Source organism: Phacochoerus africanus, chromosome 8 (genome assembly GCF_016906955.1).
Source record: "Phacochoerus africanus isolate WHEZ1 chromosome 8, ROS_Pafr_v1, whole genome shotgun sequence".
Taxonomy (NCBI): domain Eukaryota; kingdom Metazoa; phylum Chordata; class Mammalia; order Artiodactyla; family Suidae; genus Phacochoerus; species Phacochoerus africanus.
Window position 1 is genome coordinate 96958124 of NC_062551.1, and position 26821 is coordinate 96984944.

Genomic DNA, 26821 nt, shown 5'->3' on the forward strand with positions numbered 1-26821 from the left:
GCGAACACCCCTGTCCTTCCAGAAAGTTCCCCAGAATGAAAATGACAGGTCACAAGTTAACGACATCTGTCACTACCAATACAATGAAGAGTTTCAGGTTCTTAGGACGCAACAACTGGACTATAGCAGAAGTGCCACGTCAGCCATGAGAAAACACGCTTGTCATGATGGCAAGTTCTGTTTGAACCACTGTCTGTGAAATTTTCCAGGTGAGACGTGACTTTGAACAGACATGGTTGAGTGGAAGGGTTCAATCTGGCCCGGAAGCATTAGGTATGTGAGAAAGAATCCTTTAAAATTACACTTGTTGAGGAGAATGACCTATTGTTTTTTGGCTTTTTTAGAAACTCTGAGTTAAGCTCGAACCATGAGTTCTTTTTTTTTTTTTTTCGTCTTTTTGCCTTTTCTAGGGCTGCTCCCGCAGCATATGGAGGTTCCCAGGCTAGGGGTCGAATCGGAGCTGTAGCCACCAGCCTACACCAGAGCCACAGCAATGCGGGATCCGAGCCTTGTCTGTGACCTACACCACAGCTCACGGCAACGCCGGGTCCTTAACCCACTGAGCAAGGCCAGGTATCGAACCCACAACCTCATGGTTCCTAGTTGGATTCGTTAACCACTGCGCCACAATGGGAACTCCTCGAACCATGATTTCTGGTTCACACATGGCGCTCAGGCCTGTCCATTTCAGCAGCCAGCAGCCTCTGAAACGGGACCTTGCCTCCCTTGGTAAAGGTGGCCTCATGAACTTGTATTTCCCGAACCAGCAAGTTAAAGGAACAGTGCCAGGAAAGCAACTATATATTAGTGGCTAAGTATAAAAAGAAGTTACGTAAATTTTTATAAAATGCTTTGTTAGAATATTTATATCCCTTCCCACACCAGGAAGCACCCATTTCTATCTCTGATCTGCAGGGAAGGGTCTGGGGCCACTTCGCCAGGAGCCACTGAGGAATCAGCAGAGGGTCTCTGCAGGAAAAAAGCTGAGCTGGCACTTTTCTTAGAGATTCACAACTCGTTACAGGGCTGGATCCAAGTATTATGGGGCCTGCGGTGTATAGAATTTGTGGACCCTCTTTGAGAAAAGAAAAACAGAATTATTATAAGGTGTGAACCTGGGGAATGGGGAACAGGGGTGAGACCTGGGAGGGGAGCAGGGATGAGACCTGGGGAAAGGGGAGCAGGGGTGAGACCTGGGAGGGGAGCAGGGGTGTGAGGCTCTGAGCACAAGCTCCCTCAGGATCTAGAACTCCCACTCTGACTCCAAGTGTCAGGAGCACAGGTCTCTGTTTCTATCATCTGCTTGCCTGCCTGTTGTCACCAAGAACAGATCTAAACTGGTGACATGAAGGGACAGTGTCCACACGAAGGAGAGCTGGACCCTCAGCCATCCTGTCTTCCCTCCAGAATCCCCACTGCTGCTGTGGCTCCGGTGAAGGAGTCTGTGGGCGTCCTCAAACGGCTTCCTCCTGAGGGACGTAGGAGGACACACACACACCTCTAAAGAGAAACACTCTGCTGTGCTGTCACCGGACAGTGACAGCCCGTCATGCTGACCCTGGAAGCTGAGCCCACCTTTCCCCCTAATGCAAGGTCCCTGTGATCCTGGAGCAAAGTTCTTTATTGTCTTTAACATGTGTCAGAATCGGTTTTTTTCTTAATAGTCTGAGCAGAAGCCTATGTGACAGTCACAGCGGGGTGCCTGACCCAAGAAGCAAACGCTTGGGGACAGTGGGAAGGCAGGCTCTGCTTGGCAGAGGCTCTGGGTAACAGGAGGAGACACAGTGGTGGCTGCCACCCCTCTGCCTTGTCCTCCTCCTTGGGAGACAAAGACCTCAGGCTAGACCAGGGCGACATCCCCAGGACACGCCATGTTTACTTTGGATAGGGTTCTCAGAACTTCATGGAAAATTCCAGGGCTGCCGCTGCTGTGGCTTCTTCACCTTTTTAATGAGGACAACGTCAGCTTACAGCGGGCTCCCCAGGCACTGTCACCCCACAGGCAATTCCACACTCATCTACCTGCACTGGGTTCTTTTATCCATTTATCTCAGGCCCTTTTCTCCCCCCCTTAACTATCTCATGGCAGATCTCTTACACCAGCAGGTTTTATTTCAATGCTACTTCCAAAAGATAAAGGTTTTAGACATCACAGCCATAATACCACCATCTCCAATAAAAATACATAAACAAATAAAGAAATGTTCTGGAAAATCATTAACCGCTGTAGCTTCTTTAGCTGTAATCAAACATTTGTTCAAAGCCTGGCTTGAATTCTCACATATTTGCTAAAACAACTGGGAAACAAATATGAGGGATAATTTTAGTATGCCTCCGTTGGCAACTAAAATGAATAATACTAAATAAAAATAATTTCAGTGTTACGTGTGTCTCTGAAAAGAAAGGGTGATTCACAGTGAAGTGTCACTTGTCTTTTTTGACACCTGGGAGTAGCCAGAAGCTGAGAGCATAAAAAGAAAATTCTAAGTGACATTTCTTAGTTTTTTTTTCTGTATTGCTGAATATGAGAATCACCTTGTGATCTTCATATATTTAGCAACTGAAATACATGGACATTTATGTTTATTCAAAGGAGTCTGAGTTGTGTTACAGAAAATAAAAATCATAATCTACCAAATTAAACTGACTTTTAAAAAGCAAGGCTTAAAGTGTCTACACCATAATTCTGATTTTTAAATGAAAATTTAAACTAAAATAAAAAAATGAAATACCCACCCCCTCCATTTCATGTTATAGCCCTTTCCCTCTGGTTCCTGCAGACGTAAAGTGCACTCAAAGCTTAGCTGGGATTTCTTAAGTAAGGAACAACTTTTTTTTTTTGGCTTTTAAATTCTTCATAACCACTTTAAAATGGAAGTAAATGACAATTAAAAAAAAAAATCCTGGCATGATTTCTCTGCTAATATAATAAAACTTTTGGGTTACACTGAAGATACACCTTTTTCGTTTTTGAAACAACAACAAAAAGTGTGATATTTCTCATCTGGAGAAATGGGTGTTGTCCAGAGGTCAGCAGGGCACCGAGGCCTCATGGGGAGCTGCTCCAGCATGACAAGCCCTGTCTAGGGACTGGCAGAAACCCTCACTGGCTTGAGTGAAGACTCTGCATGCTCACCGCACAAGATTCTCCCCGGAATGACTTATGGCAAATACTCCTCTTTAATCTGAGTGTCAGGAATACTTTTTGCATCTCTCAAGCAATTGCTTTTTCAATTTTATTATTAATTATTAATCCCTTGGGCCCTGTGACTTTTTGACTGCTGTCCCTACATCACTGAGTTGACCTCACAGAAGCTCTGCAATCACATCTGGGGGGTCGGTCTTGACGTGTGCAGAGCTTGCTTTACGCTCTGGGTACCAACTTCATCTCTGCCTCCATGTAACTCACTCTCTTGTTCCAGCTTCCCTCTGCCACACTTTCAGCTGTTTTGTTAACTTGTATTTTAACTTTGTGACTGGAAAGTGACCCTGAATCCCTTCTGGAACATATCTGAAGCAAAAATAAATGACTAACGTACTGTCCATGGTAACACGATGAACCATGGCTACAGCCAGCATCAATGGGCTTAGACACAGGCAGCTCTGGTCAGGCATGTGGTCATTTAAATGGACATTTCTGAAGCTCAAGTTCTGGTGCGATTCCTTTAAAATGCACCTACTCAGTTTTACCCCTCAGAGAGCAGAATGATCTGACAGGTTTCTCTCTCTCTTTTCTCAGATATCTGATGAGTATCAAGTTGAAAGTCTATGGGATCCATCATGCTTGGTTAACTCTACGATTTTATTATTTATAGTCTCTATCCATCCTCAGGTCTAAGAGAATGCCTCAAGCTGGACTTAGAAACAGCTTTCAGAGACCCTGCTAAACCAACCAAACTCTCAACAGTCCTCAGGAGCCCCAAACCCGTGCCTTTCTAGCGTGAAGAGTGATGTCATAGCAACCACCACAGTGAGCGATCAAATGTGAAGTAGGGTCACCCTGGCCTTTGCCTCATGTGGCCCAAGCAACGTTCTGGTGGTTTTTAGAGTCTCATTTGAGTCTCAAACAGCCCTGGCATCTCCTATTCTGCAGGTGACAGAATGAGAATGATCATGGATCCTTCACACTTCGCCTGATGAAGAGGTAATCAGCCTAGAACTGGAAGTGGCCTTGGAGCCTGGCCCGTCACCCCTGCCCTGCTGACAGCAGTTCCTTGAGGCTGGAGCCACGTGAGCAAATGCACCTGTACAATATACACTGTATGTTACCCTTAGGACAGCCTACTCTAGCTATTTAAAAAAAATTTATTGGAGTCTAGCTGACTTACAGTGTTGTGTTAGTTTCAGGTGTACAGTGAAGTAACTTGACTCAGGTATACATATATACATTCTTTTTTCCCATATAGGTTATTATAGGCTACTGAGCAGATCTCGTGCTACACAGCAGGTCCTTGTTAATCATCTATTTTATGCACAGGAGTGTGTATATGTTATTCCCATCCTCCTCATCTACTACCCCTCCCCGACGGTTTCCCCTATGGTGACAGTAAGTTTGATTTTGGAATCTGTGAGTTTTTGTTTTATGAATAATATTTTAATTTTTAGACTTGCTTCTAACAATTCTTTTGAAGCATACCTTATTCACCTGAAAATTCACCATTTATCCAGGCATGCACCCCCTAAACACAGCCAAGTCCTAGAACCCCTCCACCACCTGCCCCCTCCCATGGTTTCAGACATCTGCCAATTGACTTCGGTCTTTTCTCATTTTGCCTTTTCTACAGACTTAATATACATGAAGTCATACGGTCTTTTGTGTCTGGCTTCTTCAATTAGCCTGATACTTAGATATACCCATTTTGTTATGCATATTAGGAGATTTAAAAAAAGTGCTGAGTAAAACCACTATGGAAAACAGTATGGAGGTTCCTCAGAAAACTAACTATAGAAATACCGTATGACCCAGTAATCCCACTCCTGGGCGTATTTCTGGACAAAACTACAATTCAAAAAGATACATACACCCCTATGTTCATAGCAGCACTATTCAAAATAGCCAATATATGGAAACAACCTAAATGTCCTTTGACAGATGATTGGAAGAAGAAGATGTGGTACATATACCCAATGGAATACTACTCGGCCATAAAAAAGAACAAAATCATGCCATTTGCAGCAGTATGGATGGAACTAGAGACTCTCATACCAAGTGAAGTCAGAAAGAGAGAGACAAATACCATATGATATCATTTATATGTAGAATCTAACATGTGCCACAAATGAACACATCTACAAAACAGAAACACACTCACAGACATGGAGAACAGATCTGTGGTGGCCAAGGGGGAGGGAGTAGGATGGACTGGGAATTTGGGGTTTGTAGATATAAACTATTACATTTAGAATAGATAAGCAATGAGGTTCTACTGTACAGCACAGGGAACTACATCCAATCTCCTGGGATAGACCACGATGGAAAAGAATATAAGAAAAGAATGTACATAAAGCTATAACTGAGTCACTTTGCTGTGTGAAGACACTGACACAACATTGTAAATCAACTACACTGTAATCAAAAATTGCTGAGTTCTATTCCCCTGTATGGATAAGAGCACATTTGCTTTTCATTCACCAGTGGATGGACATTTTGGTTATTTCTGGTCTTCTGCTGTGAGGAGTAAGGCTGCTAGAACATCAGTGTAGCAGGCTTTGTATGGACTTCCATCACCTCTTTTTGGTTAATACCCAGGAGTGAAGTTGCCAGGTTACAAGGCAGTGCATGTTTAACTTTAAAAATCTGCTAAGATGTTTGCCAAAGTGGCCATTTCCATTTGGAAACAAGAACAATGTGTAGGGTTCGAGTCCTCCACGCCTCATCAGTGCTTGGTTTTGTCAGTCTTTTTAATTTAATTAATCTATGGGTGTGCAGTGGCATCTGGTTGTGCTTTTAGTTTGCCTCTCCCAATGGCCAGTGATGTTGGGCATATTTTCATGTGACTGTTGGCTGCTTGCATATCTTCTTTTTAAAGTGTCTGTTCAAATATTTTTCCCATTTAAAAAAAGGTTCAATATCTAGCATGTGGAATTTCCTGGGCCACTGAACCTGTGCCATAGCACTGACCCAAGCCATGGCAGTGACAGTGCTGGATCCTTAACCTGCTGAGCCACTAGGGAGCTCCATTTAATGTCTTATTATTAAGTCCTTTTTTTTTTTTAGGGCCACACCCATGGCATATGGAAGTTCCCAGGCTAAGTTTCGAATCAGAGCTGCAGCTGCCAGCCTACACTGCAGCCACGGAAACACGGGATCTGAGCCATGTCTGTGACCTACACCACAGCTCACAGCAATGCCGGATCCTTAACCCACAACCGGATCAAACCCACAACCTTATTTTTTATAAGAGTAAAATGTTTGTTTATTTTATGGCCACACCCATGGCATATGGAAGTTCCCAGGTCAGGGACTGAATCTGAGCCACAGCTGAGGCAATGATGGAGCCTTTAAAGGACCCACTGTGCTGGGCTAGGGATCAAACTCACACCTCCACAGTGACCCAAGCCACTGCAGTCAGATTCTTAACCTACTGCACCACAGCAGGAATTCTAAGAGTGAAATGTTTTAAACAACTGCCTGGATTCAAATCTTTTGTTAGCTAGAGGTGGACAAATAATTTTTTTCACAAAATGTGGCTTATATTTGAATTTTCCTAAGCATCTTTTGATGAGCAAAGGTTTTAAATTTTTTTTTTGTTTTTGCTTTTTAGGGCTGCACCCACAGGATATGGAAGTGCTAAGGATAGGGGTCAAATTGGAGCTACAGCTGCCAGCCTATACCACAGCCAGAGCAACTCAGGATCCAAGCCGCATCTGCGGCCTATACTACAGCTCACGGCAATGCCAAATCCTTAACCCACTGAGCAAGGCCAGGGATTGAACCCAGATCCTCATGGATCCTAGTTGTGTTTGTTTACCACTGACCCACAAAGGGAACTCTTAAAGTTTTTAATTTTGATGATGTCTAATTAATGAGTTTTTCCTTTTTATTATTATGCTCTTTTGTGTTCTGAGAAATCTTTGACTCACCCAAAGTAAAAAAGTTTGTCCTCCAAGCTTCCTTCTAAAAAGAAAATTATATTTTTACCTCTTACATTTAGATCTGTGATTCATCTGAGTTAATCTGGGGTATGATGAAAGGAAAGGGTCAAATTTCACTGTTTTCCATATAGAGATGCAGCTCCTTTCAGCACCTTTACTGAAAAGACTATTCTCTCCCCACTGAATAGTTGAAACTGACCTCAGTATCATTGCTGAAATTGAGAATATACACGTGGGTCTGTTCCTGAACTTGATTCTGTTCCACCCACACATCTGTCTTGTGTCAATGAATCTGTCTTGATTACCTAACTCTGGAGTTAGTCTTAGGAGTTAAGACCTGCATATTCTGACCATTCTTAGTTTTCTGAATTTTCACATATATCTGAGAATTGACCTGTCAATTTCTGTAGAAAACTCTGCTGGTGTTTCAGCTGGAATTACACTGAGGCTGTAGGCTAATTTGGAGAGAAGTGATTTTTTGTTTTTTGTTTTTTGTTTTTTTTCCTTTTTTGACCACTCTGTGGCACATAGAGGTCCTGGGCCAGGATCAGAGCTGAGCCTCAGTTGTGACCTCTGCTGCAGCTTGGGCAATGCTAGATCCCTAACTCACTGTGCCGGGCTTGGCATCGAACTTGTGTCCCAGTGCTCCCAAGACACTGCCAATCCCATTGTGCCACTTAACTCTGAGAAGTGCCATCTTAACAATACTGAGCTTTCTGGAGTTCCCGTCATGGCGCAGTGGTTAACGAATCCGACTAGGAACCATGAGGTTGTGGGTTCGGTCCCTGCCCTTGCTCAGTGGGTTAATGATCCGGCATTGCCGTGAGCTGTGGTGTAGGTTGCAGACGTGGCTCGGATCCTATGTTGCTGTGTCTCTGGCGTAGGCCGGTGGCTACAGCTCCGATTGGACCCCTAGCCTGGGAACCTCCATATGCCGCGGGAGTGGCCCAAGAAATAGCAACAACAACAACAATAACAACAACAACAAAAAAACAATACTGAGCTTTCTATCCATGAACATGGTATATCTGTTTATTTGTGTCTCATTTTCTCCCAATAATGTTTCCTAGTTTTCAGTATACACATCTTTCATGTTGCTTATTAGATTTTTTTCCACAAAATGTGGCTTATATTTTGAAGGTATATGTTTTTTAAATTTCATTATTGGAATTTTTCACTACTAGTATGTAGATGGACATTTGATTTCTATATCTGAGTCCGTATTCTGCAACCTTGTTAATGTCATGTTAGTTCTAGAGGCTTTCAATTCCTTCCTGCTTGGCTGACACAGAAACAGTTATCACATATCTGTGAACGCTTTCTCTTTGCTCCTGAAGGTGTGACTGGCAAGGCCTGGGGCAGAATTAGAATTCCCTGTGGTTCCAATGTGCAGGGGTCACTGAGCCAAGGGGCCATCACTGCCCACTGTAGCCAGATTGCATGGATTTCACTGCTCTTACAATTGATTTTTAAAAAATATTTTTAAAGATACAGTAAAATTTGTCTCAGGATTCTACCTTTTATTTCCAAACTGTAGTCTCACAAAAAAACTAAGAATAAAGTTTTAGTAATCCGATCCATGACCCACAGTAGAGTTAAATAAATGTGTGCCATTGTGATGGGAATATTTAATTTTTCTTAAGTATTTTTTCCCACAAAATTAATTTTTTAGCTTTTGATTTTCTCCTTCACAATACTCCCACTCTTATACCTAAGATTCTCTCTCTCAAATCCTAATTCTCTAAGAAAATTGTGCACTTGAAGCATGCCAAAGAGACTCAGAGGAGAAACTTATTTGTGTGGGAATAGAAATAAAATAATTATGTATTTTTATTAGGGATAAGAGATTCAAAGAGTCACGACTTTGGTCTTTGCTTCTAGACAGGCTCTGTCAAGCTGACAAAAGTTCTTGGTGGAGCATCCGGCTGGCTTATGTAACACCTGGGGTGACATTCTTGCTCTTCTTAGTCACCTGAGACCTGACTGTCTTATGCGCCAAAAGGCCAAGTGGAAGGAGCAGCCCTCTTTTTGGGGAACAGGTTAGATTTAGAGCCAATGTCCACAGAAGTGGGTTTGCTATGCTGCTGCTAACAACGGCTGTAGAATTTCTCCCATTTTGTCAGGAAGATTTTAGTGACAAACACATTAGAGGGGCCTAGTGAGGCATCCTAAAACAATATTTATGGCTGAGCATGGATGCAGGGATCTGAGAGCCTGGGTTCAGGTCCCAGCTGGGGGCTTCTCACCTTTGACCACTGTGCCCTGTTCCCCAGGGACAGAGCCGTCCCCTGGGCAGTGAGCAGGAGCCAGAGTGATGAGCACACGGCCAAGAGGCAGAGGAGGCAGGTGAGGATGAGCAGGCCAGGGACCTGGGCAGGAGGGAGGCAGCGAGAAGGTGGCGGGAAGACAAATCTACAGGTGGGAGTGGCACTGGGGTGGGCAGACCCTGCAGAACATGAGGATCACCTGTGAAGTGCTGCTGGGGGGTGGTCAGGGAGTCCTTGGCTTTGGGCACAAGGACATGGCCGACCACGGGCTGCAGTTCTGCAGGATGATGACCAGGCTGCAGGTACCACCAGGCCAGGAGAGAAGCACATGGCGCGGAACAGGAGCTGCATGCAGGTTGAGCACTGACTTCTAGAAAGAGCTATAGAACACCACTGGCACTTGGTGTCACATAGATGCAGGGAGGGAGCACCGGTTCTAAGCATGAGGAGGGGACCAGCCCTGACCCCAGCATGAGGCCAATGCTGGTGGCAAAGAGCGGGCCCAGGGCCAGCAGCCCAATTCCTGGGCCCCCTGGCTCCCAGACCCCCTGGAACAGCCCCCAGACTCTGTGCTTACAGCTGGGAGGGGCTGCTGGCTGAAGAGAACTGCAGCCACTTTCTAGAAACAAGGGCCAAGGCCTCTAGGAGAATGTGTGTGTCCAAGGACAGGCACCGGGAAGCCAAGCCCCCAAGTTCCTGCCTGATTGAGGGTTCTCGGAGACCCCCAGCTGGGTCGTCAGGCAGCTGGAGGGCAGGGAGGAGCAGAGGGCTGAGTCAGGGTGTGGGCCACAGTCCCCCAGTACCGAGGGGCAGCTGCAGTGCACCCAGCACCTTATAGCAGTATCCTTGCGGGCTCTGCAGCAGCCACTGTGGATGGTGCTGCTGTGAACATTTGTGAACAAGTACGTGCAAATGTTTTTAATCCTCTTGGGGACATACCTAGCAGAGGGCCTCCTTCCCCGAGAGAAACATCTGGGACCGTTTTGCAAGAGTTACTAGTTGGAATTTCTGATTCAACGTGCTTAACTCATTTCCACACTTGGTAGGTTTACTAAACCTCCTTTACCCAAATGGAGGTGGATGGCACGGGTGTGTGTGGGGGGGTGCTGCTGCAAATGTCAATGTCATCCAGCTCTTGGATCTTGAGCACTGACAGACCTGAGGTTCTTGGAGCTCCAACCATTCCCAACAAACAAGAAAGCCTCCTAGGCTCCAGCCCCATGTCTCCTGGAACAGCGAGATCAGTGAGGGGTTCTGCTCCTTTGAACCTACAGTGATGGAGTGAGCCTCTGGGAGAAGAGGTGTCTGGGGGTGGCTATCCTCGTCCCTCCCCACCACCGCAGACTCCCCAGACCTGTCATTCACGCATTCACTCAGGAGATGTTGTCCAGGGCCGGGGATGGGTAATTTGGGAGGGGCAGTAACAGCAAAGGAAGTGGGGGAAAAAAAAAAAAAAAAAGGCAGCTGGGTAGGCAGGAAGCAGGATCCCTTCTACAGGGTTTAAGGTTATGGGCTGCCAGGCTGCCCAGCTCAGTGCTGGATCCCCACCCTTCCTACCTGCCTATCACAGCATCTGATTCTGTGCCCACTGTCCCCCGCCCCCTTAAGGCGGCACTCTGGTCTCCCAGCTTCTCTCTGGACCCTTCTCTTTCTCGGCCTCCCTGCACTGACAACCTCGGGGCTCAGACCAAGACCCTCCGTCCAAATTCCTGTCTTCAGTCATCGCCCACTTGGCTGCCCAACGCCAACTGTGCCCGGAACGCTCAGGCTGACACCCCAGCTCGGAGCTCCCCTCGGGCTCCAGGTGTGAACTTCTAACTGCCTGCCCGATGTCACTGCCAGGATTCCAGCAGGCACTGTGGCTCGGGGAGCCTCTGGTGCCCCCTCCCCCCCGAAAACGTGCTCGACCCGAGGTCTTCCCCGGTCAAGAACACTGTCCATCACCATGTGGGGGTTCAGCCTCAAGCTGGAAGTCCCCCTGACCCACCCCTTCCCTGCTAAGCAGACCTCGTGGCTGTGCCTCCACATGCTGGTCAGTCTGACACCGGCCCTGCTCCGTTCCTGGCTGAAGCATCGCCTGAGCTGGCAGGGACCCCCACGGACCTCCAGTTGGCCTCCAGGCCCACCCCCATCACATCCGTTCAAGGCACAAGCCAGTGGTTCTTTGAGAATGTAAGTCAGGAAGCGAAAGGCTGCAGGAATTCCGGGAGATCACCCAGTTTCAGAACAGACTGGAGAAGCCTCTGAAGGAGGTGGGACTCAATGCAAAGAACAGACAGGATGGCGCCTCGAACAGAGGGGTGTGACTTCTTGGGTGGAGACATGACACCAGGGCCCTCAGCTGAGGCTGGGGGCTGCGCCAGAGGCCCTGGGAGCACCCTGCAAAAAGGACATGGGTGGCCACTGAGCCCAGAGTCCTTTCTGTGTCCTTGTCACTATACCCAGTGATGCCCAGAGGCCCACAGCAAGCCCGGCCACTCCCAAGTCTGGGGGTCACCCCTGCACTCCACTGACTGCATGTTCCCCCTGTGGGTCACACGCAGCAGCGGCTGATTTTCTTGAGGGAGGGGACACCCTATGGGCCTAGTATCTTATTTAGATTGTGCGGCCTTGGTTCTATGTTTGTGTTGTTTTCCTTTATAAAAGCTTTTAAAATGTTTTACCGAGAAAAGCACCCAGGAGAGAAATCAGCTCATTTATTTCAAACAAACAAGCGAGCTCTCTTGATAATCGACCTTCTGTTGAGAAGGCAAATGGGGTCCCTTCATGGCTCCTCTGATCCTCCCCTGGGGTGTCACACGACTCTGCTGTGGATACAGAAAACACCTCCCTGGCCGCCCGGTGGCTGGCAATGGGGACAGCAGCCGATGAGGAATTTACAAGTAACTGTGGCCAGCACATCTCTTTAGAGCCAGCCTTGCTTTCCTGGAGACCTTCCTTCGGACCCCAGCCATGCATGGCTCAGGAGTCCACCCAGTTCCACAACCCCCAGCTTCACTGGGGAACGTCTTCCTTCCCAAACCAGGGGACCCTGCTCTGTAAATCCTGAGCTGTAGGTCTCCTTCTTTTACTAAGTATTCAAATGGTTTTTTTTAAAAAATTTTTTATGACTCAAATGAATTCATCACATCTGTAGTTGTATAATGATCATAACAATCTATAAGTATTCAAATGGTTTTGATAGAAGAGTCACCAGGCTGCAAAGCACAGAATTCTACAGGATGTTAAATGCCCAGGGAGCTCAGAGATCAAGTCGGGCAGGTTCACAGGCTCGCTCCCAACCCCCACGGCCTGACCCCCTCGCTGTGGTGTTGAGAACTCATACCAGGGTCAGAAACTCCTGGATCCAGCTGGTAAACAACCCCCTCCGAGGCCATGAGGCCATGAGGCCATGGTGACATCACCCTTGAAAGCTGGGGAATCAGAGGCAGTGACGATGGCCCTGAGGGCCTTCCGGTCCTGTCCCAGCAGAGGGGGGTAGGGGCAGTGAGGGCCCAGGGCCGACCCCAAATCCACTCAGCGATTCTACTCACACCATTCAAAACCACCCCCCATGTTCATTTTTACTTTGAATACACCTGGCATCTCACTATTAAAAAAAAAAAAAAAAAAAAGGAGTTCCCGTCGTGGCACAGTGGTTAACGAATCCGACTAGGAACCATGAGGTTTCGGGTTCGATCTCTGGCCTTGCTCAGTGGGTTAGGGATCCGGCGTTGCCGTGAGCTATGGTGTAGGTTACAGACGCAGCTTGGATCCCGCGTTGCTGTGGCTCTGGCGTAGGCTGGCAGCTACAGCTCCGATTCGACCCCTAGCCTGGGAACCTCCACGTGCCGCGGGAGCGGCCCAAGAAATAGCAACAACAACAACAACAACAAAAAGACAAAAGACAAAAAAGACAAAAAAAAAAAAAAAGACCACCTTTCCTGGGTGCCTGGGCAAACGGCAGCCTTGAACTCAGTTTCCTAGAATTTATGCTCATGTTCCAATCAACGCCCTGAGCTTTCCCTCTTTCTTATTTCCTTATTGTTCATGGTATCACGGTATGATCGACACAGGACAGTCCGCAGTTTCTGCTGCACGGCACACAGACTTGTGATCTGAATAACTGCAAAAGGCTTTCCTTCTTCCAGCCTGTGTCCCAGACACACGTACTCAGGGCTGTGAAAGGCTCCCAACTTCAAACTCAACACCGGCACTGTGACTTGTGCTCTGAAACAGCAGGGCAGTTGCCTGTAGCCTGCATCTGCTTACAGCATGTGTCATGACAAGGCCTTCTATAGCTCCTGGGTCTAAACACTTCCTAAGCTTCACCCATTATTTGTGTAAATAACATGTAAAACACTGTCCATTTAATACTGTTTCCAAGTTACAGTAGCAAACACCAAGAAAAAAGTGAGCATAAAATGCATGTAGGATGAAAGGAGAAACACAGAAAACTCTATTTAAAAATCCACTTAATGAAGGATTTGGCATGCTCCGTCATCCATAAGATGTATAACTGTGTAATTTGATCCTAGGGGGGCCTGGCTGTTCCCCTAAATATGCTAAAATGCTGAGCTGACATGGAAGGGACCCACCCCCACAGCCCCTAACTCTGGAGGACCTCTTGGGCCAGCGTGGGGATGGGGCGGAATTCCCAAGGCCACCTCAGCCTCCTTAATTGCGCACCATTTCCCCCAGAAACACATGAGCCCACTGTCCCCATCACCTTCTCAGCTGCCAAAGCGACCCCCGCTCCCGCAGTCCTGGAGGAGGTGGGAGCCCAGGGACAGGGGGCAGGAGGCTCTGGCCACCCTGCCCGGGGCTGGATGACCCTCTAGGGAACACAGGTGTCTAATGGAGTCAGGCGTCAAGCCCCTTCATGACCCATCCTTTGCATTTAATTTATCACACATTCTGTTTTTAAGCAAAAATACTGTCGATGACTTTTCACGAATCAAGACATCATGAATTGCAAACACAAAAATGGCTGCAGGAAAGTGGACTTATTGCTGTGACTGTGACCCGACATTTTTTATGTCGGGCAACCCACACTCCATGGAGAGGGGTCACTGCAGGTCCACGGCCCCAGCCCGACTGGCCGCTGAGAACCACACCAGGCGTCCTGTCCTTTCTGCCCAGCCCAAGGGCGCAGACGAAGCCTCTGGCAGCTTTTAAAATAGACAGATTCCTCCAACCTCCCCCCAGAAGCCCTTCTCAAACCTCCGAGGGAGGGACAGGGATCTTGCTTTGAAAGCTCCCCAGGGGCTTTGGAGGTGGCCTGACTTGGGAATAACTCACGACACACAGCCAAGAGGTTCTCAGGGCTGCTTCAGACCTTGAAGGTCTGCTTATGGGATTGGCTCCAGGTTTGATCAGGATTATTTACTGGGACAGCAGGAAACGAAAACGGGAAGTCTGCAGAAGCAAGTGAGAAGCTGGCAACGTCAATGAAACAGGTGCTCAGACCCACCCTGTGCCTCCTGGTCCTCGGCCAGCCCAGGGCAGGCTGCCCGGGGGGCGTGTTGAGCAAATACTCCTTAAATACACGGGGAGACTTCATGACGTGGAAGTGATCAAGGCAGGGATGGCAAACACAGGAAATCACCCAATCTGCTTTAGCACTGATTAGTGAATGACGGTGGCCCAATGGTCTGAAATGCTATGTTCACACCTCAGGTCACCGCGGCAGAAAGTCACTAAGGATCAAAGGAGGTGATGCTGCAGAGGCTGAGGACAGCTCAGCTCACCTCCTTGAACACCGTGTTGTCATCTCCAGGCACCGGAGCTGTCACTAAAAAGTGATGTGTTAGCAGCAAAGGCTTTAGTTCTAATACCTCTACATCAAAAGGGGTTGGAGAATGCATTGTTTGGAAGTTGTTTTTTTTTTTGTTTTTTGCCTTTTTGCCTTTTATAGGGCTGCTCCCATGGCATATGGAGGATCCCAGGCTAGGGGTTTAATCGGAGCTGTAGCTGCCAGCCTTCACCAGATCCACTGCAATGCGGGATCTGAGCCGCTTCTGCAACCTACACCACAGCTCACAGCAACGCCGGATCGTTAACCCACTGAGCAAGGCCAGGGATCGAACCCACAACCTCATGGTTCCTAGTCGGATTCGTTAACCACTGAGCCACGATGGGAACTCCTGTTTGGAAGTTTTTAAAGAATAGACTTTTGCAACTGCCAGATTCTTGTTTTCTTTTGTAGGTATTTGTGGGAACCAGAGCCAATTTTAGACTAGGATTGAGTTAAACACTAGGGTCTCTTGATTTGTGGCTTTTCATGCCTGTTGGTCCGATCTTCCTACTTAGACCATGAACCCTAGAACATTGCTGCCCCACCCGGGCCCCCATCTGAGCCTCTAGCTTGACACCCTGAGCACGTCTGGGACTCCATGAACACAGGACAATAGATTCATTAGCTTGGCACGTGGAAAGGTGAGTGGAATGAACAGACACATTGCGGAATGATGTTCATAAAATACAAACAGATTTCAATGCAAAGGTGCAAAACACCACCACCCTCGGCGGCGGCAGCAGTGTCTTTAGTCACATGTAAAGCAGTTACTGTTTCTCATTCAGCTCTGATCCCAAAGGGATTCGTTTCAGTGGCAGGTGTCGGGCTCAAGGGGCAGGGGAAGTAAATGGAGCTTCTCCCCCCCCCCGCTTCTCCTCTGCCTATCAGTTGCTTGGGGTTTTTGATGGTCCCACACAGACCCTGCTCTGTGTTTAGGACCCGGGCACCATGCTGAGATAAGCACACGGGAGGCAGATGGGTACACGTCCTTCTCCTGGTCTTGGGGAGCCAGAATGCCCCTCACCCCGCCCCGCCCACGATGCGTCCTCACAGGTACAGAACAAAGGAGCCTGAGCCCCCTTTCCCCTCCCTCCTTTTTAGAACAGAGAACAGTCATTTTCTTTTACTTTAATAATTTTCTCCCTTGAGACAGGAATTCAAACGTCTTTCACTTGCCAGGAGAGTAGGCGGAAGGTGGGAGGAAATCTTTAAAGCCTTCAATAACAGCCTGACACAGAGCTGAGCCCGGGAGCTGGCGTGTAACCCCTTCGGAGCCGAGACTGGTCAGGGACATGTGGCAGGAAGGGGGTCCTTAAACCAGGTCTCTGGGCTCAGCGACCCTTATGGCCTCACACCCGATGGTCTGGACCCAGTTTGGGGAAAGACACATTGCAAAAACCCCAAACAGAAATAGCGCAATTGGTTTTACATTCACCAGCACCGCCTTTTTACCTAAGATAATTAATCTCACACTAGAGAGAGGAAACATGAGGACCCCCCCCACACACACAACCCCATGAAGGCTGGAAGGGGGCGTTCTGCTTGCTTGTCCTGGGTCCTCATGCTGGCACTTCTGTTGCCCTCGTTCCTCTGTGTGTATTTCCGCTTGTTCTACAAGCAGAGGCTGCAGGCACAGGGCTTGCTCTGGGGCACCCCAAGCCCCCACTGCCCTACAGGGCCACCCATGAGGTCCCTGAGGCAGCCCAGGTCCACCCACCCAAGCGTGGTCCCCACTTCCAGGTGCCCTCTCACCTCCTGCCTTTCTAGGCTTGCTTTCCAAATTCCACCAGGGCAAAATCTCTCAAAAAGAAATATCTAGAAGACCTCAGGGGAAGAAAGGTGCTCCCTTCAAATAGCTGACAGGGGACAAAAGCCAAGCATGGACTGACAAAAGCATGAATCACCGCAATGCCAGACTTCTGAGAGACTGAAAATGGTACAGTATCTGGAACTTTCTTTGAACACCACTGTGCTCCCTGTCTTCTGGCCCCCAGTTTTAATTAGCAGTGACTGAGTAATGGCTCTTGCTCAGTCCCCGTTTCCAAACCCGAGTTCTCTGCACATTGTGAGTCACGCGCTTCCTCCCACCTTGCTGACTCCCTCATGCATGGACACCCCGGCTGCTCAGCTCCCGGGGTCCAAGGGAACACACCCAGGGAGCTCCTTCAAGGCTCTGAAGTCAGGGGCTGGCTTTTCTCCCCCTACGGAGCTGAAAAGGAATCTTTCCCCCTGTGTATCCTATTCAGATTCATCAACAGTCTTTTTAAGTACACACAGACCAGAACCGATTTCTTGGCTCAGAGGTAAAACGCTAATTTGTATGTTTTCAGTGAATTACTAAATGCCCTAAAAAAGTGCATGCATAAAAGAGAACGAACAAAATCACACAATCCGCCTCTGCTCCACAACCCAAAACCATGTGGCTCTTTTTGGGCAAAGGCAGCCAGAACATGTCTAAACACACGGCCTTCGGCTCACAGCCGCTTTCCACAGTGAAAGGGGTGTCACGGGGGAGGTGCGGCGAGGCGAGGTCTCGCAGGTACACTGCTCTATACACAGCGGCATGGCCAATGGTAGCACTACCTATAGATACGGAAAAGGGCCACATGGCGTTCTGTCCCAATGCCAGGCCATGGTGAATGACAGGGCAGATGCACAGGTGGTAAGCTGGATCAAGGCCAGGCCAGACAGTGGACACCTCGCACACTGAGCTGCAGACAGAGAAGCATCACAGAGAAACTTCTAGGAGAGCAAGAGGCTCTCGTCAGCACTGGGAGGGCGCATGCCTGTGCCTGGCCCTGCGAAGAGGAAGCACGCTGCCAGGCCCAGGCTCGAAGGGCCAGGGGATGCCAGGGTTCCAGTGGGGGCTCGGAGAAGCACGGCAACAACCACAAATGGCCCTTCCCCCTGGCCTGCACCTGTCACACAACTGCTGCTCAGGCTGGTTAAGAAGAAGGTATTATGGAGTTCTTGTGGCTCAGCAGTAATGAATCTGACTAGTATCCATGAGGACGCAGATTTGATCCCTGGCCTTGCTCAGTGGGTTAAGTATCCGGCGTTGCTGTGTGAGCTGGGGTGTAGGTTGGTCGCAGATACCGCATGGATCTGGTGTGGCGGTGGCTGTGGCATAGGCCAGCAGCTTCAGCTCAGCTTGGATTCAATCCCTAGCCTGGGAACTTCCATATGCCGCAGGTATGGTCCTATAAAGCAAAATAAACAAATAAATAAGTAAAAAAACAAATAAATAAGTAAAAGAAGAAGTATTATGGCCTCTGTCCTGTCTGATGTGGCAGCTGCTGGTGACAGGAGGCCTTTGGGCACCTGGCATGTGGCTTCCTCAACCTGAGGTGTGCTGATGTGGGACACACACAGTGGATTTCAAAGCTTGATTAAGAAAAGAAATTCTAAAACATCTCGTAACTTCTAGAAATTGCACACTGAAGTAGTATTTTGGGTATACTCTGTTAAGTAAAACACGAGACTTCGCTTGCTTTTTTTTTTTTCAAACATGGCTGGTAGAAAACAAAATTCCACATGCAGTTTGCACCTGTGGCTCACTTTTTATTTCTATTTTCTGTAGCTGGTCAGTGTTGGTGAGGAGGACGTGCTCCTCAAGAAAGGGCTGGACACGGGCTCATGAGCCATGGATGCAGTCACTCTGAGATGGGCAGAGTCGCCGGGCTTTGCAATCATTTAACATACAAGTTTAGTTTAAAATGATTTTCTTCTTCTTTTTAAAAAATTTTTTTCTTTTTTTGGCCACGCTTGTGGAACTTATGGAAGTTCCTAGGCCAGGGACTGAGCCCACACCATAACAGTGACCTGAGCTGCTGCAGTGACAGCAGCACTGGATCCTTGACTCGCTGTGCACCAGGGAGCTCCCACAAATGCTTTTCTTCCTTATAGGTAATTGGAGCATCTGGAACGGTAAACACAAAGCCCCAACTTTTACGTATATTTACTCATTCAGTCCTTCCAACAGCCCGGTGACGAGGCACTGTTCTTGTGCCCGTTCCAGAGAGGAACAAACTGAGGCTCAGGCAGGTGCGGACTTTGATTAGGCAGCCAGGCCCCAGGAGCAGCCTTCTGTGCACACACGAATGCTGAAAGTTTAAAACACTTTTAAAATACCCTGGTGCATGGTCATGATAAAAACGCAACGGGACGAGCAGCGTCCATCTCTGGAATTACAGTCTGAGGAACTCCAAGAATTTCTGCCAGGATGTGATGCGGAATTTTCAGAACGATAGTTGCTTTTACTAATACGGATCTTCTACCACGTCTTCTGCACAATCAGAATCTGTCTTCATGGAGGTAGTACCCTGAAACTCACTGTGCCAGTGAATCTGAAAGCCCTGTCATCTGTCACCATCAGTGCAAATCTCAGTAAAATGCTTGTGATTTAGGATTTTCCTCTGTTGGGCAGTGTGCTCACACAGGGCCCCTCCGTGATCATCTTTCTACACTTCTCTAAGACAGGATGGGTCACAGGAAGGATATATGCTAGTAAATTAGGAAACTCCAATTTCTTTGTAACGTGGGCTGCGCGTGAGCAGGGTCAGGTGACACCCCAGCCTCACTGGTCCTCACGTGGTGTCTTCTGCTTTGTCATATAAATGACCACAGTGAGCGCCCTCCAGCCCCCATGGATGGACACGCTGGACAACTTGGCCTCAGCCCTTCCCCTCCTGCACCCTCCACCCGAGCACCCTGATGCAACAAAAGTGTCACCAGCACTTGGAGGCGGAAACAATGCTGTCCTTAGTTTTGCTTGTTTCTGAACTTAAAGTAGAGGGTTGCGCTCTAACCACCTTTCAACCCTGCTGTTCTTCCTTCCACACAAAGACACCAGGTCCCTCTAAGTCACCGTGGGTGGAAGCCCCTCATGTTCACTGCTGTTGGAGCCCATGCGGGCCCCACGTGGCCTGTGTCCATTGTCCTACTTATGGGCCTTTGGTCCTAAGAACAGTGTCACTTTGTTTCCTGTTAAACATTCCTCATGACAATGCTTATTAATTTTTTTTTTGGCCTTTTTGCCATTTCTTGGGCCGCTCCCGTGGCACATGGAGGTTCCCAGGCTCAGGGTCTAATTGTAGCCATAGCCACCAGTCTATGCCAGAGCCACAGCGACGTGGGATCCGAGCCGCGTCTGTGACCTACACCACAATCAGGGCAACGCCAGATCCCTAACCCACTGAGCAAGGGCAGGGACCGAACCCGCAACCTCATGGTTCCTAGTCGGATTCATTAACCACTGCGCCACGACGAGAACTCCAACAATACTTATTAATTAAAACAAACTTGATTTTGAAATCCATTGTAATGCCTGCCCTCTGGCAGAAGCCGGAAATCTCCTCCGAGGTTTTCCTCGAAACTGGGGGAATAAATACTCAGAGCTCTGATGATTCTATTGTGTGCAACTCAGAATTTACTTTCCATGTTACTTACCAATACAGCTTTTCAGTCCTTTTAATTTTATATGTATACATATACATAAGTATATATATATATATATATCTCAATATCTACATAGATACACATCTCTCACAAAAGACAAGGCTTATCTTCAAAATTATCAGTAATGTGTTCATTACATAAAATGAGTTTTTCAAATTATGCAATTAGCCAAGGGAACATCTACAACTGCTCTTTTTTTGAAGCAATATGATGTTGTTTAATTTTCCAAAAAATGCTGTATTTTCTCCATTCTGGATGTAGTACCATGTTAATAATAGATTTTGGGGGTGAGGGGGTGTATGGGAGGAGAACACTGTCACATTCAATGTGCTTATCTATTCTAAGACACAGGGTAATTTCAGAACTTTCACGTTTTTAAAGGTGTATAGTGATAAGGCTCAATCCTGGGTTGGGCCCCCTGGCTTGGCTGACACAAAGGAAACTTCAGAGTTCAACGGTTAGGCATTTCTGAAGCCCAGCTTTTTACGTGTAGGTCAGGGATGCTTTATTTGCAGTAACCATGGATGTGCCACGTTGAAAAGTTGCCTATAAGAGTTAAGGCCACTTTGCCACAGGTCTGGCTCAGATTCCATCCCTGGCCTGGGAACTTCCATATGCTGCAGGTACAGCCAAAAAAGGAAAAACAAAACAAAACAAAACAGTGTCGATAAGGAAAAATAAATCATACATTCCTTACACTCACATCTTAAATTGAAACAGCCACAGAGAGCACTGAGGAGCTTCAGTCTTTCCCTGGTTGATATTTAAAATTGAACTTGCACGCATGGAAACAACCTAAATGTCCATCGACAGATGATTGGATTAGGAAGATGTGGTGTATATACACAATGGAATACTACTCAGCCATAAAAAGAACAAAAGAATGCCATTTGCAGCAACATGGATGGAACTAGAGACTCATACTAAGTGAAGTCAGTCAGAAAGAGAAAGATAAATAATATATGATATCACTTGTATCTGGAATCTAATATAAGGCACAAATGAAGCTTTCCACAGAGAAGAAACTCATGGACAAGGAGAACAGACTTGTGGTTGCTGACGAGGAGGGAGTGGGCTGGACTGGGAGTCTGGGGTTAATAGTTGCAAACTATTGCATTTGGAGTGGATAAGCAATGAGATTCTGCTGCATAGCACAGGGAACTATGTCTAGTCACTTGTAATGGAACAAGATGGAGAATTATATGAAAAAAAGTATATATGTGTGTGTGTGTGTATGTATGACTGAGTCACTTTGCTATACAGTAGAAATTGACAGAACACTGTAAATCAACTATAATGGAAAAATAAAAATAGTAAAATAAAAATAAGCTTCAAAAAAAATAAAATAAAATCGAACTTGCAGAATATCGATCCTGTGTTCCCAGGCTCTGAGTCAGTCACAATGACAGACACCTGGAGAACACCTGGCATCAGTCACCTAGGCCCTGGGTGACTTACATCTTCCAGGGGTATGGCTGGCAGCAATGTGTATGTCACGTTGAGTTTCCTGGTAATTTTCTTGTGATTGAGGCCCCTTTCTGGTTCTAGTGTTAGAACTTGGCCAACAGTAACAACAGCAGTAATTCATAGCTACTCTGCTCTTTTCTTACCAAGTTTTCTAGTGTGACCTAATTCACCCCCCAGGACAACCCCATGAAAAGGTACTATTCTCCCATTTTACAGATGGGAAAGGCAAATTGGCTAACACACTGTGTGCGGCCCAGAGCTGAGTCCATCCCTTGAAACCCTGGGCTCACTGTGATGCACCCACATCACTGGGGCTGGTTGGAATAATCCTGAAAACCGTACAGAGGCCCCATGCTTCCATTTACAGCTGGAAAGCTTGATTTCACAGAGCCAGAGAGGCTCCCACAGGTATTTAGTTTCTAAAGTCCTTAAAATATTTACAGATTCAGAGCTGGCCCATCTTAACTGGGACAAAAACTTCTTCTCTTTAAAATATAAAGGACATAATAAAATTTTAAGATATTTTCTGAAAGATGGGCTTACGTAATAGGATTCAAACATGTACAAAGAGCAGATAAGGAGAAACGCCAGGCCAGGGGAGCACGGACGTGACTATGCAAAATCCCTGTACTCTGGGGACTGGTTTCAAGTCCCTGTAGAATCATTTCAGGTAACAGCATGAAAAGAGGTTTAAAAAATTAGAAACAGAAGTTCATCACAGAGATGTTTTGGGATTACATCCGGGAAAGGTGATGGGAGCCACAAGCGACCCTGTGGAGGAGGAAGAGTGTGGGAACCAAGCTGGGGACAGCCTTCAGGGCCGGGCTGACAGCCCTGTGCTCCCAGCCCATGGGGCTCAAGGACAACAACATGCTGGCAGCTGTCGCTCACTGGCTCAGGAAGCAGCCCAGTGCTGCTTCAAGGGACTGGAAAAGGAATCCTTGCTCCATCTTTCCCATAGTGGATTTTATTAACAGCTGCATGATTAAATGTTGACCATGCAAGGAATCGAATAAAGCCGCAAGAGTGTTCAAGCGAAAACCAATGACTTTCAGAGTTTGTTCCATAAACCGTCCCTCGGGGCAGGATTGGGTACCTGAGACGGTCCATTTCCCAGGCCGCCCTGGACACCACCCAGGAGGCATTCAGAAAATTCTGCTTGAATGAGCGAATAAGCCAATAACCACCCCACTTCCATTTTCATCCACTTGCGTTTTGCTCCTCAAAGACGTGAGCAGCCACCAGAGCTGTTTGCAGAACAGCTAGGGGTGGACCACAGTGACCTAGAGAAAGCCCTGTCACTCTGGGGCATTTCCCCTTTTCAGGTGGCTCCTTGGGGCTGAGCATCTGTCACACGGCCTGGCCTGGCCTGACCACGCCTTCCCTGCAGCTGGAACGAGGCTGACCTGGAGTCCAGAATGGACCACTGGTTCCCAGACCCAGGAATGCCACACAGCAGGCTCTGGAGTGAGAACGCCTGGCTCCAACCCTGACCACCTGCTCCGTGACTCCCCTGCCCTGGACCAGTCAGTTGCCTTCTCTGAGCTCCCATCTCCTCACATGTGTGGTGAGGACCCCAGAGATGCTGTGACTACTAGATTCAGGACAGGACTTGACCTGAGGGCTGTGGGCACAGGGGGCCTTGTTTTTACTGGTTTCAAGCCATTCAACCAACACCACCAATAAAAGATGAAAACTGAGAGTTAGAACAATTTTCGGCAGATGCTTAAACACTTTAAAATCCCAATTTTGTTTTCCTTTACGTTTTTTTCTTTTTTAATGGCTGTGCCCATGGCATATGGAAGCGCCTGGGCCAGGGGTTGAATCCAAGCTGCAACTGTGGCAATGCCAGATTCTTTAACCCACTGTGCCTGGACAGGGATAGAACCTGTGTCTCCGCAAGGATCCATGCCACGGCAGTCAGATTCTTTTTTTTTTCTTTTGTCTTTTTGCCATTTCTAGGGCCACTCCGTGGCATATGGAGGTTTCCAGGCTATGGGTCTAATCGGAGCTGTAGCTGCCAGCCTACACCAGAGCCACAGCAACGCAGGATCCGAGCCGCGTCTGCGACCTACTCCATAGCTCACGGCAACGCCGGATCGTTAACCCACTGAGCAAGGGCAGGGATAGAACCCGCAACCTCATGGTTCCTAGTCGGATTTGTTAACCACTGCGCCATGACGGGAACTCCCATGGCAGTCAGATTCTTAACCCACTGTGTCACAGCGGGAACTCCTTCTTTTACATTTCTATATAAACTACATAATCCATCCCAGATCAAAACACTGTCCGCAGAACAGAGTATGTTTGACTCTTCCCATGCAGACCAAGCCTTGAAAAACTTCAGGAGATATGTCCCTTGCAAACAGCCCAGCCGGGCCCTTTAGTCAGAGGCCGGCTGGTTCTGGGGCCAATCTGAGAGGTGCCGTCAGTGGGGGCACCTGACAGTGGGTGGTTCGGGCTCCATCCCAGCCCCATGGAGCTCTCACCTCCTGCCCTCCAGGCCTTGTTGGCCGCAGGAACGCAGGGGGACACCAGAGCTCGCTGCCTGCCTCCCGTGGAGGCAGGGGAAGTGGGGTGGCGTCTCACCGAGGCTCTCTGCATGTTCCCAGCACACGTGTATTTGATGGCAACCCCCGAATGGCATTTCTGAAGCTTAGCACAGGGCAACATCTCAGAAGGCAGTGTACGTACATGTACAAACGTCATGTTAAAGGGCGCCCAGGACTAACATCTTCTGGATGTTTCCAGGGTCTAGGCACAGTGCCAAGCGCTTAGATGCATGACTGCATTTCGCTCCCATCACAACTCCATGGGACGGGTGGTATTATTATTGCCCCCATTTTATAGCTGGTAAAAACTGAGCTCAGAGATGTCCCTGAACTTATCCAAGGTCATAGAGACAGCAGGAGGCACAGATGAGATGGAAACTAGGAAGCCTGCGTTCTTGGCCACAGTGTCAAAGAGCCCCCACTGCAGCCACCAAAATGACTTGGCCACAGTGATTTTGTGTAATCACTTGTGTAAGACTGGTGTCTTAGGTTCCTGGTGTTACCCTGCTTCCCCTCTTTTCCACAAAGAGCCTCACCAAGGACACCAAGCTGACCAAGGAGATTATTTCAGAGACGTGTACATGGAGAGCCGTCCTGCTTCTCTCCCACCCCAACAAGTACTGAGACTCTTTGGGGGTGATTTCACACAAAATCCTTTCAACAGACTGCCCGGACTCATAGTTGTTACAACTACAGATAAGCAAACATGTGCTTGGTTACCCAAACGTTTGGCTTTGGCTCAATAGGCACTAGAGACTCAGGAATCAGAGGTACCGGGTGGGATGTCTCTGGGAGGGGCTGGAAGGCTTCTGCCCCAGTGACGAGACTGGGAGGGAGGGCACATGCCTGGGGGGGAGGTAGAAGTGACCAGAGTGAAAAGCAGCCCAGAGGGGGGAGCCTGGTGACCCCGGGGCACCTGTCACACAGATGCAGGGCAGGGTGGGAGGGACAGAGTCTGGCAGGCAGCACAAAACTCGAAACACTGAACCTATGGAAACTACTGCTACATTGTAGGTCAAAATTGGCCACCCTCTTGCATGTCCCTGAATAGATAACTAAAACTCCTTTGTCTGACGACACGTGGCTGAGGATGACGAGGATTCCTGACGGGGAGTCAGGAGACGGTCCTAGTCCTGGGCCAAGCCCCAGGGGACCCTGCAGTCACTGTGCTTGGCCACAAAGGGGGCCCTGGACCAGACACGCTGGAATCCACGTCCAGTAGGAAAACCGAAGGTCAAGGAGCAGCCGCCAGAGTGTAGACAAGGGGCACCGTCCACACTGGGCTACATGCTCTTTACTCCTCATTGTGGTAATTAGAAAGAGTTGGAAGATCTGCTGACAGCTTTCCCTCCTAAGGAGTTACTGTGGATGAAATTTACCTGTGTGTGAAAATGAGCACGTGGCAGTTCTGAGGTGAATGGGGTATCTATTCGGTCTCAAAGAATATTTCCAAAAAGTACCTTTACAGACCCCACCCTCACCAAGGGACTAGTTAGCGTCCCCGAACCACTGGGAAGGCCACCAGATCCTGAATGGACTACTGACAGGAGTTCTCATCGGCATTTCTATTATCACCTTAATTTCACTGTAAGTATTGGAACAATGGGTGATATGTGAATAGACACTGTATTAATGATAACCCCCCTAATTTTAGGAACTATGCCACCTCGTTTGTCGGAAATACACACTGAAGTATTACAGGGAGCAGGTCAGCTGCAACCAAGTCTCAAATGGTTCATAAGGTGCCTGTAAGTGCAGATGGGGCAAGAGAGCAAACGAGGCCAGATGTTACCTACTGTGTTGTTTTTTTTTTTTTTTTTTTGGCCTCACCTGTGACATGTGGAAATTCCTGGGCCAGGGATCGAGCCCATGTCACAGTAGTGACCTAAGCCACAGCAGTGACAATGGCAGATGCTTAACCTGCTGTGCCACCAAGGAACTCCCCAGAGGTTACCTACTGATGAACCCTGGTGAAGTGCATGGGAGTTCTTTGGATGACTTTTGCATTTGGGGGGCAAGTTTATTATCGTTTCAAAATAAAGTCATTCTTTATTGGGAAAACACCTTTCGATTACATTTCAAGGATGATGATGGAATTTTTTTTTTTTTTGTCCTTTTTAGGGTGGCATATGGAGATTCCCAGGCTAGGGGTCTAATTGGTGCTGCAGCTGCCAGCCTACACCACAGCCATAGAAACACAGGATCTG

At 47.9% G+C, this 26821-nt stretch overlaps 1 protein-coding gene across 2 annotated transcripts in view; it reads right to left on the reverse strand.

The window, feature by feature from the left end:
- Nucleotides 1–26821, reverse strand: part of GNAL (G protein subunit alpha L) — an 85116-nt gene that overhangs the window by 30503 nt on the left and 27792 nt on the right. The window lies entirely within an intron of this gene.